The 14,949-nt window shown below is 38.9% G+C and overlaps 1 pseudogene; it reads right to left on the bottom strand.

Annotated features, from left to right (window-relative positions):
• Positions 1 to 857: 857 nt before the first annotated feature.
• LOC149826638 (cell division cycle protein 48 homolog) lies at positions 858 to 14,725 on the bottom strand (annotated as a pseudogene).
• Positions 14,726 to 14,949: the final 224 nt, after the last annotated feature.

Here is a 14,949-nt window from a genome sequence, read left to right on the forward strand (position 1 = left end):
TATTCTAATACTAAAAAGTAAAGAATTCTCATTATCATCTAGCTATTACAACCTTGAATTTGAAATGTAAAACTACAAAATCCTAATCTAGAGAAGGATCTTAACAATTTACATGTTTTCTGCAAAAGAGAGTTAGCAAAAGATAACAGATGCATATAGAAGATGGAAATACTATCCTAAAAAAAATGAAAAGGGATGTGATAATTTCTATTCTAATAAAGAACACCTGTGGAAAAAAATGTTATGTTTATATTGACAATGATATGCACATATATATGTCTTATGTTAATGAGACAATTCATATACATAACCATGTATATGGCATCTTAGGCTACAAGAAATCTACATATGAGAAGGCACACTTGGTGCCTTTGGGTTTAATGAAGATATATATAGTGAATGATATGCTAGAAGTATGACAATGATATGGTAAATATGCATAGATGTGAAACAGCAAGTGGGTTGTTGAACAGGGGTAGGATGAAGGTAGTGCTGAATAAGTGAAGGGTGGTTATATGGTGGCTACATGTACTGGAGAGATGGGCAGCAGGGGTGATAAGTGTAAAGTGGGCATTTAATATAGTGAATGTTGTGTAAATTACAGCAAATAGTGCTGTAATATTGTTGGGAAAGGTGACAACAATGGATACTATGGCTGTGGGTATTATGTGAATAAAGTATAAGTGCTAAAAGAAAGTGCTGACAGCAGATATGCTGTGTTGCGAAGGTGCAGTGTAATGGGTGATGGTGAACGTATATTAGAGGAGAAGATAGTAGGGGAAATGTGCAGCAAGGGGAGGAGACAGTGTTGTGCACAAAGGGGTATGAAGGTGAGGAAGTGGAGATGCAAGTGTAGACTATAGTGCTAGAGTACGAAGATGCAACCAACCATAGCAGCCCACAGGGCTGTTGTGCTGTAAGAATCTATACACCACAGTAACCCACAAGGCTGTTGTGTCATGGAGAGAATGATAAGCCTCAACAACCCACAGGGCTGCTATGCCAGGGATGCTTGGGATGAAGGGGATGTATTGATGTGATTGTGCTGTGATACAGGAGGGATATGGTATAGGAGGTGAGTGTATGTTGTGGAAATGATAACAACAAAGTGGCAGTGAAAGGGTTGCTAAGCAACAAATGTGAAAGAGTGTTGTGAGATGGTATGCAGTGGGTGTCACAGAGGATGGTGTTGTGAGAAGGTGGAATTGAAGTAGGTGTTGGCAAGTGGGTGGTGATGACAATGTAGGTGTTGTAACAGTGTAGGGAAAGGATGTATATGGGAAATGGAGATGAGCTGGGTGAGTGAAGTGTAAGCTACAACAAACAGTGTTATTGTATGGTACTTTGATGTTACTGTAATGACATATGGTGAAGGAGAGGTTGGAGTAGGGTGACAGCAAGTAGGTGGCGGTAGGTGCAGTAATGCATTTATAAGACATATACTTGCTGCTGCAAATGGGACTGTAGCAGTGGGTGTGTGGATTGGCATGCTATAAATGATACAGCAAGGTGTTACTAATGGTATGAATGGGTTTTGTAACGAGTGCACATGGTGAACATAGTGGGTGCTGGAGTGTTAAGAATGGAAGGTATAAATGAGGTGTGGGAAGTAGGTATGGTGTTAGAAATGTGATGGTAAGTGGAGGGCTTTTTAGCACTAATGAAGAAGGTGCATGGGTGAAAATGGTAACAGTAAGACACAACTAGTAGGGGTGTGCTGCAGCAGTGTAACAGGTATGTGGTAAGTGTGTCTGTGAAGGGAGTGATAAGGTGGAGAACATGAATATGGTGTATGGTAGCTACTGTTGTAGTTATAGAAGGTGAAAGGAGGTGTAAGGCAAGGGTTGGATGGTTGTATGACAAACACGACTGGTTGTGCAAGTGATGAAAGGTTTTGTCAATGAGGATCGGGCTGGAGAGATGACCTACAGTAATGCACAATAGGTAGGTTGCAAGGGTGTGCATTATGAAAATGTTGAGTGGGTATACAGGGGATTGTAGCTGGAAATGGTGGCAGCATACAGAGTTTTCAAGGTGAGTGCAAATATTGATGTAAGTGGTGAGCATAGGTACTGTAGGGGTACCGGAGGATATGTATACCAGTGGCAGTGAAGAGTTTTGTGTAGTGTCGTGTGTGAGGATGCACTGGTGAACAACAAGTACTGCATAATGATGATGAACTAAATGATATACACAATGAGGATAGAACACATGAGTGGATGTAATGTTGGTAATGGTATGCCAATTATCAATTTACTGGATGGGATATGTATGCCCATAAGAGGGCATCTGCTGGAGCTGATTGTAGAATTCGTCACCCACAATACAGACAAAGGATCTGAACAGGTTCAACATAATTCTGATCAGGACAAAGATTCTTGACACACAGTGCCAGCGGAATCATATCCCCTCTGGCGCAAGTCTATATTTATGTTGTCACCATGAGTTCACCAAAATGCAGTGAGTCAAAACAATGATAAAAGGGGCCATAATTATTGAACATGCATTTATGGACTATTGATCTTAATAACCCAGAGTTTAGATGATTCAATGTTGTAAAACAATCATAATGCATCATTTATCAACCACCCTACCATTTGCACTGCCTCTTGGTGGCCCTGAGCATACATACACACACTGCAGTAAAAAAAAAGAAAGGGAATTTCCAGGATTCTAGAGACCTACACAAACTAAATCCATAATGAAAATTACTGCAAACTGGGGCTCAAACTACAGGTTGGTGAGGCACATAGAGTAGTTAAAACTCAATAATATCATGGACGTGTATGAAATATGAATCACTAAGATGGTTACTAATTCATAGAAATTTTTCTTTGTTTCCAATGTTGCTTATAGGTAAAGAATTTGATCACATAGACTCCAAAGTATGCAGAGGATATTAAATGAAATAGGGCCCAATAATGACATACTAACACTTAGGGGTGGCAATCAGGTCGGGTTGGCGGGTTGGCGCCCGACCCGTTTAATAAACGGGTAACCCGACACGACCCGCCAACCCATTTAATAAATGGGTTGGGTCGGGTAAACAGGTTTTCAGGTTCGCGGGTCGGGTTGGCGGGTTGATGGATCGGGTTGGCAGGTAGGCAGGTTGGCGGGTCGGGTTGGCGGGTTGACGGGTCGGGTTGGCGGGTTGGCGGGTTAGCATACCCACAACCCGAACCCGACCTGTTTAATAAACGGGTTACACGGGTCGACCCGTTTATTAAACGGGTTGGCTTAAGCCCAACCCGAACCCGCCTAAGAGGCGGGTTGGCGGGTCGGGTTGGCGGGTCGTGTCAGAAATTGCCACCCCTACTAACACTGAAACAAAACTCCAGAAACAGCAGAACAAAATGCTGAGAATGAAAACAAAAATAAAGTAACTAAAAAAATACAAAAAGCATGGATGGACAATGAATACAAGATAGATTTAAAAAGAAAATAGGAAGATGCAAATGCCGGTGATGTTACGCAAAACAAACATGAACAATTAGATGTAATGGAATGCTACCAATGAACAATATGATACTGAGCAAGAGAAATTACTAGACAAGATCAGTGAAAGAAAACAAAAGATGGGTTATACTAATCGGTCCTAGCAATATACATATCAAAATAAATGATTCAAAATGAAATAATCTGAACAAGTGGGTTTACCAGAATGAAACAGATGAAGGAATCAACTAAAGGAAATAGAGGACTGAGCCCAAAGAGATAAAGGGAGGGTCAGTCCCGACAGATTGCAAGCGCAAAATAATAATAAAAAAAAACAAGAAAACGTGGATCATGATTATAGCTGTAGAAAATGGAGTTTTAAATGGACTAAAATCTAGAACGATAAATTAGAAATAAAAGAGATGCAGAATTGGGCGGAATAAGAACAAAGGACAGAAAATATTCACATGATATAACTGGCTACAAAACAGGAAAATCCGATGTGAATTAAGAAACCAATGCGTCAATCAATGATCAAGATTGAAACAAAAATTTGGAAAGTCTAAAAAAAAATGTTACATGATCATTAAAGTGGAACAGAGCATTAGATGAAACATAATGAAAACAACAAAACTCAGGAGAAAAACGAAAGAGAGAAGGAAAAGAAATAAAAAATGTTGGAATACATGTATTTCGTTGATATCACATGTCTGTAGATCGGTTTTGCTACGAACAAACCGATGTTACAGGGATGCTTTAGTGGAAATAACTAAAATAAAGGGAAGAAAGAAAAGAAAAATCGAAGAAATGAGATAAAGGGGAAGAAGATCATGAAAGATTAAAGAAAATGTAGTAAGAAAACGTAAAAGAATACGGAAGAGAAAGGGGAGAGCAGACTACTTACCTTTGGCTGTTGTTACTGAGATCAAAGCTCCCTCGATCGATGAGAAAAACCAGGAGAGGAAATAAGAAGAAGAAGAAGAAGAGGAGAAGAGGAAGGGGGAAGCAAGAAGAAGTCTTGAGATAGAAGGGTGAAGAAGCGGTGAGGATGATCGACCCTTTGCAACAGTTTTATAAGGGAAAACCGTTGCAAATTTTGCAACAAGGGTCCCTTCAAGATTTGAAGTTTTTCAAAAACAGGGTTTAGAAGAAAGAAATTTCAAAATGAAGGAGAAGGTTGGTTATCTGCAAAATTTTTGAAAGAAAACCCTAGGAATATAAGATAGATAAGAAATTTTTACAAAGTTTTTGCGAGATATTTTTGAAATCCAAGGGTTCTTTTGGAAACAAGGTTTTTAAAAGATTTTTATAAAATATTTGTTTTGAAATTGTAAGTTTTTCTTTTGAAATAAGGTTTTTTATAAAATACATGATTTATTTCAGAAAATGAAACCCCAAAATGGATTTGGATCCAAGATTTTGAGAAAATATTGATTCTGGATCTCGATTTGAGATTGGATTCGGATAAAACATCTAAGAAAATTCAAAGAATTGATTTTTTTTTATTTTTGAAAAATAAGAGATCCGGACTCAGAATCGGATTCAGATATCAGATCTGGGTCCAAGATTGGGTCAGATATGAAAATTGAGTCTGGATTCCAGTGAATCCAAGAAATAAATGGAATTTTGATTAAAAATTGACCCAATTCATTCAGAGGACGGGGCCAGGGGAAAAAAGGAAATTTTTGGATTTTTTTGGAAAATTTGGGGTGTTCTCAGAATACCAATGTCGATCTCCCTATCAAATCTTCCAAATCTTCTGAGAGCTGGATCAATGTTGTTTGGTCTATTAGTAGCACCAATAACAATAACATGGGCTCGAGTCTTAACACCATCCATTAGAGTCAAAAGTTGGGAAACGATACGCCTCTCCACCTCACCATGTGTTTTCTCTCTTTTGGGGGCTATTGAATCTATCTCATCAATAAAGATGATGGAAGGAGCATTCTTTTCAGCCTCCTCAAATGCTTTTCTCAAGTTGCTTTCACTTTCTCCAGCTAACTTGGACATAATCTTAGGTCCATTGATTAAGAAGAAAAATGCACCAGTTTCATTTGCAACAGCTCTGGCAATCAATGTTTTCCCTGAAGCAGAAGGACCATAAAGCAAACTACCCTTTGGAGGCTTCACACAGATGGATTTAAATAGTTGTGGATGCCTCAGTGGAAGTTCAACCAGCTCCCAAATCTGAGCCATCTGTTTCCTAACACCACCAACATCATCATAACCAACTTCATTCAATCACTCTTCATCTTCCCGTCTGATAGGGTCCCCTTCACAAAAGATCTCTGTATCTAGAGCAACAATGCAATATTCACCAGGATCAGTTTCAATGACTTTAAATTCCATACTCTGTATCTTGCCTCTCACAAGGAAAAGGTCACCCTTTCTCACTGGTCGATAGGATTCTAGAAAGTACGCTGAAAAAAATAAGAAACAAAATTAGGAAAAGGATTAACTTACAATATAAAACTAATATGAAGAAAATATGGTTGGAGATTATGCTCACATTTCAGATAAGCATAAAAAAGATTTCCCGTAACACCCTCAATTGTGTCATCTATTGGCAGTATGTGAACATGTTTTCCATACTTCACATCAGAACATTGATGCACATAAACTACATCACCGAGGCGTACCCTTAGGTTGGCACGAACAACTTTGTTCATTCTAATCTTGGGTTCCTCACAAGTGTCATCAACAAGAACATCGCGCACTGTGTCTCTCCTCTTTTTACCTTGCAAAAGCGATTATATGTAAAGAGCAAAGTGACCAATTTTACAGCAATAGAAAGCTCAAACTTAATACCTTAATCAAGATGGTATCTCCCCTGAAAAACTAAAGTTTATCCATTGTCACAGAGTTCATTGAAACAACAGAATTGTCATCATTCACAGCTTCATCAACAACAAGCCGATTGGGAGCCTTTTTACGGTCTAGAATTGCAGTGCTAAAATCCCTCTTTGCCCCTCTCCTATTGCAAGCATGTAAGATCTTACCAAAAACTTGAAGGAACAAAACTAGAATGTTATAAACAACGAAGAAGATTCAGTAAGGGCTCATAATGAGAGTCACATTACTAATTGAACCACACTCAAAGACAAAAAATGACTCTATAGACCCTTTTTATGAAAAGGAAACTTTCACCAGAAGAGGAACAATTAACAACTTAAAACAAATAACAAAACCTTAAAGCCTTGTCATATGAAATAACTTATGTATAGATATCAGATGATCAGGAAGAAATTGTTAAAAGGTAATAACATAAAATCAATGTCAATAAAAAAAACCATCTGAAATACTCAGAGAGCTTGCTGGTCACAGCTCCTCAACTCTCATATACTAAACAACAAAAAAAGTATCCAATAATTACATTTTCCATTTAGCTGAGCTGCACTATCATGATCGCTGACTCCTTCGCTCAGATTGGAGGGGGGGGGATCATCAGGGGCATCGAGGAAGAGATTGGGAAGGGATTCCTCCTCCCCTAGGGTTTCTGCCATTGACGGTACGGTGGAGGATCTTTCAGACAAAAGGGGAAACACAGGAGAAAGAAAGGAAGTGGGTAAAAGAAGAAGGGAAGGGAAAGGAAAGGAGAGAGGAAGGAGGGGAAGACAAGAGTTGGCCAACGACGATGTGGCACCAACTAGTCTGCGGATGAGGAAGAGAAAGGAGAAGAAGAGAAGGCTCAGAGGAGGGGGGGTGCGTATAGTGAAAGGGGGAAAAGTGTGAAGGGGGTGAAAAAAATTGCGTGGTTTAAATTGAAAAGTAGCGATGGAATTAGAGACAGATTTTTTCTGTAGCTAACTTGCGATGGAGTTTGAGATATCGTTAATCTATCATGAATCCGTTGCTAATTAGTGACAGATTCCCGACAGAATGTTTTCCATCGCTAATTTCGCAAATAATTGAAATTTTAGCGACGAATAGTTTTCTCTCGCTAATCTGTCGCAAATTTGTGACGAAAAAAAATCTGTCACAAATTTCCATTGCTAATTAGCATTTTTCTTGTAGTGTAACCCTTTCTCAATTAACCAAAAACATTGTTAATAATTGAAATGCTAATTAGAAAGAAAAAAGAAAATCATGGAAAACCCTCTTAGGCCTAATTAAAATTTAATGTCATTTAAAATGATGCAAATAAGAAACTTGAATCCTCCAAAAAAAACATAGATGTCTTATCTATGCTAATTGATAAAATACAAATAAAACCCCTAATATTCTAAGTTCTAACCAAAATCAAGTATTCATTATTCATAATTTCATGTTTAATGCTAATTGAAAAAAATACATAATACCCTAAAACCTAATTAATCATTCATGCTAATTAAAAATAAAATAAATCAAAAACCTAAGTCCTAACAAACTTCATTCATAAATTTATATATATGTTAATTAAAAAAAACCCTAAAATTATAAGTTTCTAATTAAAATCAAGCATGTAGAATAACACATAATATTGATTGAAGAAAAAACACAAAAATAAAACATTCATTTGAAGAACCAAGTAGTGATCCTGGCGTTTCAGAAAGAGAGAGAGAAAGAGACGGGTAGGGTTTAGCCAGACCCAACCCATACCAGCCCTTATAGGGTCCGGGTATGGTAATAAATAAGAAGACCTGACTAAGACCCGGGTCCAGATTCAAAGGTCTGATAGTTTGTGAAATTTTATACCAGACCCGTGCCGGACCCGAGTTTCAATTAAGATCCATAATTTTTCAATGTATAAATTATAAAAAATATTATTTTACAGGGTATGTCCTGGGTCTAGGTATGGCCCGGGTCTAGTTCGTGTAGTTTTTATCAAGTCTAAGTATGATTTCTCTTATGGTTGTTCTGATTAGAGCCGGGTCCAAACCTAATACCATACCTGAAAATCAAGATCAGGTCTGGTTCCACCTAGGTCTGAACCAAACCTGACCCGTTGACAAGAGAGAGAGAGAGGTTGGGGTCGAGATGCATTTAGTACGATGGCTAGGATATGTCATGGGATCAAGCCTATTTTGTAGTTTTACAATAAAAACAAGGGTGCCCACTTGGCTAGTAGGGTGGTTACGAGGGTGCTGAGATGAAGTCACCATATCAAACTTTGTTGGTACACGGGTGTGTTCATAGCTTTTTGAGGTGGGCCACATAAGGCAGAGTGGTCGTGGGGTCCTATCCAGGGCTTTTCTCGCTTTAGCGAAGGTTCCTTGTCATAAAAAAAAAACAATGAAAACAAGTGTATAGTCACTATCCAAGTATTGAAAGCAAAACCGACCTCAGAACTGAAGCTTCTTTGCTTCCTCAGCCCATATATGCATGTATGGGGGTGTTGTGTGGTAGGTACAGTTAGTGCACGTCACCTTGTGTTGGTACGTTGCAGGTTCAAAACTCAATGGTATAGTTGTATAACTGGTAGTGGTCTGCCTAACCCTAGCTTGCCTTTCAAGCAAAGATTGTCAACTTTTACTTTCAAATAAATGGTTTCTCTTTAAATATTGGTCTCGACCAAAATGCGGTTTTTCTTTAAGTAAGGCATTTGATAAGCATGATAAATTGACGCCCAACCTAGGACTGTTTACCACATGTTACAATAAAGAACAATTTACACAAAGGTACCTAACTTCTGATGTATTTATAAACTAATACCTGATGTTTTAGAAATTACATTTAACATGCTCAATGTTTCTAGTAATTCATAAACAATCGCTCCACATTACCACTATGAGGCTAACTCTGGTTCAAACCGGGTCAGTGAAAGGAAAAGGATAAAGTTACCCCTACAATCAGTGAAAACTTCTACCCACCCACTCTCCTCACATTTCCCCAAAATGCAAATGACTACAGCTGCAACTTTCATTTAAAATGCTAAATGGTGTTAGCCAGTCACATTTATGACTATTGGATCTGGATATACTGATATGAAATGATTAGGTGGTGATTAACATATAATAATGCACATGGAAAGTGAGAGTATAAACTCTGAAGAAATTTTGAAAAGTAAGAGTATTTGCTATGTTGGCAAATCATGGATTTATGAATTAATAAATTTCATAATACTCCACTAGTGTGCATGTCCGTGGTATGGTCATGGAGGAGCCATAAGAACCCCATGACTATGTAAGACCCACATTACGATCTATTCATGAACTACATGACTTAGTATGCAGTGAATGGTGAATACTTGAAATCTATGACATGACGGAAAAATAACCTAAATTGTTAATAACCTCATGATAGAGATATATCATGAAGGAGAAATCCAATTAGAGTATGTAAAACCTTATAATGTCCTGAGTGCAATACATAATGCACTGGTTGTCATAAAATGTGGATGTTCGCCCTATATGCTCAAGTGGGAGATGTTGGATCCTGGTACAGATCCAGTATGGCCAAATGGGTCTCACATGAAATCCAATGACCCACTTGAGTAGTGGGTCATTGAGATATGCACCACTAGAATACTGGTGGAACCCTTAAACATTGGATTCCTATCATGTTTGGGAATCTACTAAGTCAGTTAGAGCTGGATAACAGCTACCCAAGGAAGGTTAAATATCACAGCCTCTGCCTCTGCGGAATAGACAGAGAACTAGATATTCATATCTAGGATCCCCACTGAAGCAGACCATTAATATCAACCATTCTTCTCTTCTTCCCTAGCCTTCCCTGTGCACACCCCGATCCTAGTTCTAACAGGGAGTCAGCCTGGTGGCACGATGGGCCAAGCCGACCCGGCCCGCTTTGTGTAGGGTTTTGGCCATGATTTTAGGCCCGGGCCCATTAGGTACCGGGCCAAAATCTAGTCTCTTATATACATGGGCCAGCCTGCAGTCCGATGGGCCTAAGTTATTTATTAATTTTTTAATAATATAAAATTTAAAATTTTAACTATTACATAGTAACTTGAATAACTATTATTATTTACCAAATATGTTACACGAGAACTTGATATTTGTTAATTATTATTATTTACCTAATTAGTTGCACTAATTAAGAATTAGTTGCATGGAAACTTGCTATTCTCTCATTAACCCATAATCTCAAACAAACCTTTATGCATTTTAGGTTTGGGATAGGCCAAGCCGGACCCAACCCGCTTCACATTGGCCAGTGGGCCAATAAGCCGGGCCATGGGCTTCTCTTCAAACCTAAGACCGTTAAGAACTGGGTCAAAACCCAACCCGTTAGTAAAATGGCCAGGCCGGCCCGATGCCCACCCCTAAAACCGTTCGACTAACTATCAAATTTATGTGATGTTGACAATTTTACCCTTGAAACATAAAAACCAAGAAAATAGTCTCTCTCTCTCATTTCCCTTCGTTCCAATTATTACCGCCATTTACTCCTATACTTTCATTACCGCTTATAACCACGATTACATTTTTTTTCTACTGCCACCACCATCGCCTATTGTTTTTCTACCGCATTTCATGTTTATTTCATTTTTCTATCCTCAGTCGTGATCTTCTATTAATCACCATCTTCCTTTCTTTTTCCGCCACCACCATTTTTCTATTGAACATTTTTACCATGGCCCATCTTTGACACAGGCTGACTGCCCTCAATCTCTGTGGTACAGCTGTGGGGCCAACAGAAGATGAAAGGCAGATCAACTTTAGTGGCACACTAACGTGTGTGTGATTGCACCTGATCTGCCATCAAAGTTAACTGGGTTAGGTTCGGTAGGGTCTCATCAGACCTGGATCTAACATCAAGCCTAAAAACTAGACTCTACTTTGACCAATATCAATTGATTATGTCTCCAATATGATATGATTTTGATTTAAAATATCATATATCAGATCATCAGATTAAATGGATTAAGGTTTATAGACAATTTTTCATGTCATGATGTCTAAAATTATAGCCAAACTTGAATTGATATCAAACATGTTCAGGTTTGCATTTGGGAATCAGGGATGCCAAGTGTGTATAGGAGTTCGGCGTAGGCTTAACCAGATCTGGTCCATATCATTAGATCCAGATACCATGTATCTGAATCCATGTTGAACCACAAATATGGCTGGGCGCGGGATCTGGGTCAAAATCTGGTAACAAATATGGTTGGATCTTAATAAGGCAACAGAACCAAGAGAACAAAACAAACACAACGAACACTTTCAAGTGGTTCATGGTGCATTATTTAAACACAACAGATCTGAATAAAATAATTGTGATTATTATAGTATTTGACTACATTATCTTTCATATTCATATCAAATATGCTTATCTTTTGAATTAATTATGGTATTGAATTATGGTAAAGCAAGTATGACTCCAAGTATCTAGGTCAATGCACAACAGTACATTCAATCTCTCATTAATTATTCCTTTGTCTTCCTCTTGCTTTGATTCAACTTCGCATGACAAGCAACCCTTTGACGTCGATCGACAATTGGATCACTAGTCTCTATCATGTGCAAGTCCACAAGCTTGATGACATTTGATTCAAAAACTCTTTCTCTCGATAGAGCATGAGCTCATTCAAGAGGACTTGCTTGATCCCCCACTTTGTTTAATTTGTTTTCTTTCCATTGTCTTGCTGCACAATAGTTACGAGATTTAGAAGTGGTTGTGAGAACCATATAAGAACCAAGACATGAGAAGCCTGCGAGGGCTCCGCTCATAGGGTAAGGGTGACTTGTGAACATCACCAAGTTGGTGGGATGTCACAAGTTTGAAACCCATGGGTGGTGTCCCTTGTCGCAGGGTTGAAGCTGGTGTATTCCCCACTAGGCAGGGGGACCTCAAGGGTTTTACCAAAAGCCAACCGGACGCCAGCCAATGTTCTGTCAGTGATAGGGATTTTCCCTTGGATTATCCAAGAAAAAAAAAAACAAGACACGAGAAGTGAAGTGGGTATCAAAAAGTCATGTGTAAAAATATGAAACATCAAGTCAATGTTTGATAAATATGTGAAGCATAAGAAAAAACAAGTAAGAAGTTTTAGCAACATCCAAAGGGCCAACCACATAAGACTTACCTCAGGCTCTTAATGGTTGCTAAGTACTGGTCTAAAATGTGATAAGATTGAATGCCCAACATTTTCTTTTCTTTTCCATGAGGAACGAGGAAGCTATCCCTAAGGAACAGAGACATAGTCACGCTGGTTACGTCTGTTGTACTTATGGTCATTTTCCCAATGGTGTAAACTTGTGTCCCGCCCCTTGCCCCCAAAGAGGCACATTGTTTCAGCAAGAGCAAAAGTCTTAATGCCCTTGCACTTTCTTATATACAAGGGGCTAGCACCCATAGAAATAGAACCCTGACCACTCGTCAAGCATCCAAGGCCCCTCCCACTACACCAAACCCCTTGGGGCTAACACCCAACATCTTATTAACTTCAACCAACATCTTCTTAACGGAAGCAGATTAGGTCATGTTGAACATGAGCGTTTTTGCTCATGCTAACATCGTGGTCGTCTGTTTGCATTTTGGAAGAATTCCACATAGTTTATTGACTTTTTAGCTTTTTAAAATACAAATCGGACGACCACGATGTTGGCATGAGCAAAAATGCTCATGTTCAGCATGACCTGATCTGCTTCCCTTCTTAACTACTATCAATAATGCAACTAGCTCTCACACGTATCCTAACCCCTCTTATAAATAGATAAACATTGGGTTCTATTCTACATTGGTCCATCCTTCCTCTACCATTTGATATGGCAATGAAGGGAGTTTCCATAGCCATCCTCTTTGTTGCTATACTCTTAATATTTTTTGAAGCTTTTGCACGTGAATTTTAGGAACAAGTAGGTTCTACCTCTCTAGTTTTTTTCAATCCTGGTTTCATTCCTCTACTTTTTTTCGTTCTTCTCATAGTAATTTCCCAAGCTTGCACGTGAATTGGAAGAAAAACAAAGCAGGTTGATATATATATATATATATATATATATATATATATATATATATATAGAGAGAGAGAGAGAGAGAGAGAGAGAGAGAGAATAATGCGCTCATTCTGCCTTATTTTCTAGTTTTGCCCCATTAGACCCCTTAAAAATAATGGTTTTTGTATTTTTTTCTCACATCTAACACCATATATGAGATCTATAGGTTTTTCTTAGTGAGAACAGGCTTTTGAATCACCAAAATCTGGTCTATATACAGTTTTTTCGGTGATCCAAAATCAATGTCTATGAAGGCATCATTTGTTTTCGGCTCATAAAAATACATTTTTTTCATCAAAATAACATGATCCAATAGTCTGACTCCCACTAAATTGAGCATGTTAAAAACATCTAAGGGTTCAAATATATCATAAAAATAATTCAAACTATGGGGCCTAATGGGGCAGAACAAGAAAAAAGGGCCGAATATGTTCATTCTCATATATATAGGGAGAGAGAGAGATTGAAACCTGCTAAATGAATATAAACCCTCTCCCCCTCCCACACCCCTTTCTCCCTCTTTTCTCTCCATCACATTGCAGCCTTCCCCCAGTCCGATATGGGGATGGTAGTCAATTAAGGCGAGGGCGAAGGGCAAGATCTCCACCCTCGCTCTGTCTTAAAATTTTGCCCTCCATCCCTGCATGGGCTTTGATTTTAACCTTCATCTTTGATCCATCCTCAGTTTTATGTCTCCATCCTAGGTCCAAACAGAGTGAGGTAGGGCGAGGCCCTGTTTTCCCGATCCATCTGCCACTGCCATCTTTCATCGTTAGAGGAAGAGGAGGAGAGAAATGGAAGCTCGTGCGACTCATTAAAGGAAAGAGAGATAAGAGATTCGAGAAAGGGTTTTATGTTAGGGTTAGGAATATATATATATATATATATATATATATATATATATATAGGATTTTATAATATGTATAAAGATATAATAGTAATTTTCTTAATGGGGATCAGGGACAGGGTGGGGCGAGGTGAGACAGGGTAAGGGCAAAAGTAAGTTCATCCCCGCACGGGTTTTGATTTTAACCTCTATCCCTGATCCATTCTATGTTTCATGTCCTCCGTCCCTGATCCATTTTCTATTTTATGTCCTCCATTCCTTGTCCAAACGGGGTGAGGCAGGGCCCTATTTTGCCCTGGTCCACTGCCATCCCTAGTCAGATACCTCCCCTTTCTACTCTCTCCCTCTCTGATGATAGCCACCCAAACCTCTGACGATGACAAACTGGGCCTCGAGTGACGCATCCCATTGTTCCCTTCTAGAGACATGTACCCAACCTCCCCTCTTCCCTGCTTCCTCTCTCCCTCTTCCCTCGCTGCTTCACACGGTGATCTGCGAGCACTGCAGGATCCAACGATGGCAAGCACCAAAGGTTTCAGCAAGCACTAGGGAGATCATCGAGGGGTCAAGCGAGAGAGAGGGGGCTCGACAGGGGGGATCAGTTTAGGGCAGCAACGCGGGGAAAAAAGGGCTTAAAGGGTTCAACCAATGGCTATGGTTGATTTAGCAAGTTTAGTAGAGAAACTCATTTAGCAATCTCTCTATCTCTCTCTCTCTCTCTCTCTCTCTCTATATATATATATATATATATATATATATATATATATATATATATATATATATATATAT

This window comes from Nuphar pumila, chromosome 10 (assembly GCF_984573655.1).
Source record: "Nuphar pumila chromosome 10, dmNupPumi1.hap1.1, whole genome shotgun sequence".
Lineage (NCBI taxonomy): Eukaryota > Viridiplantae > Streptophyta > Magnoliopsida > Nymphaeales > Nymphaeaceae > Nuphar > Nuphar pumila.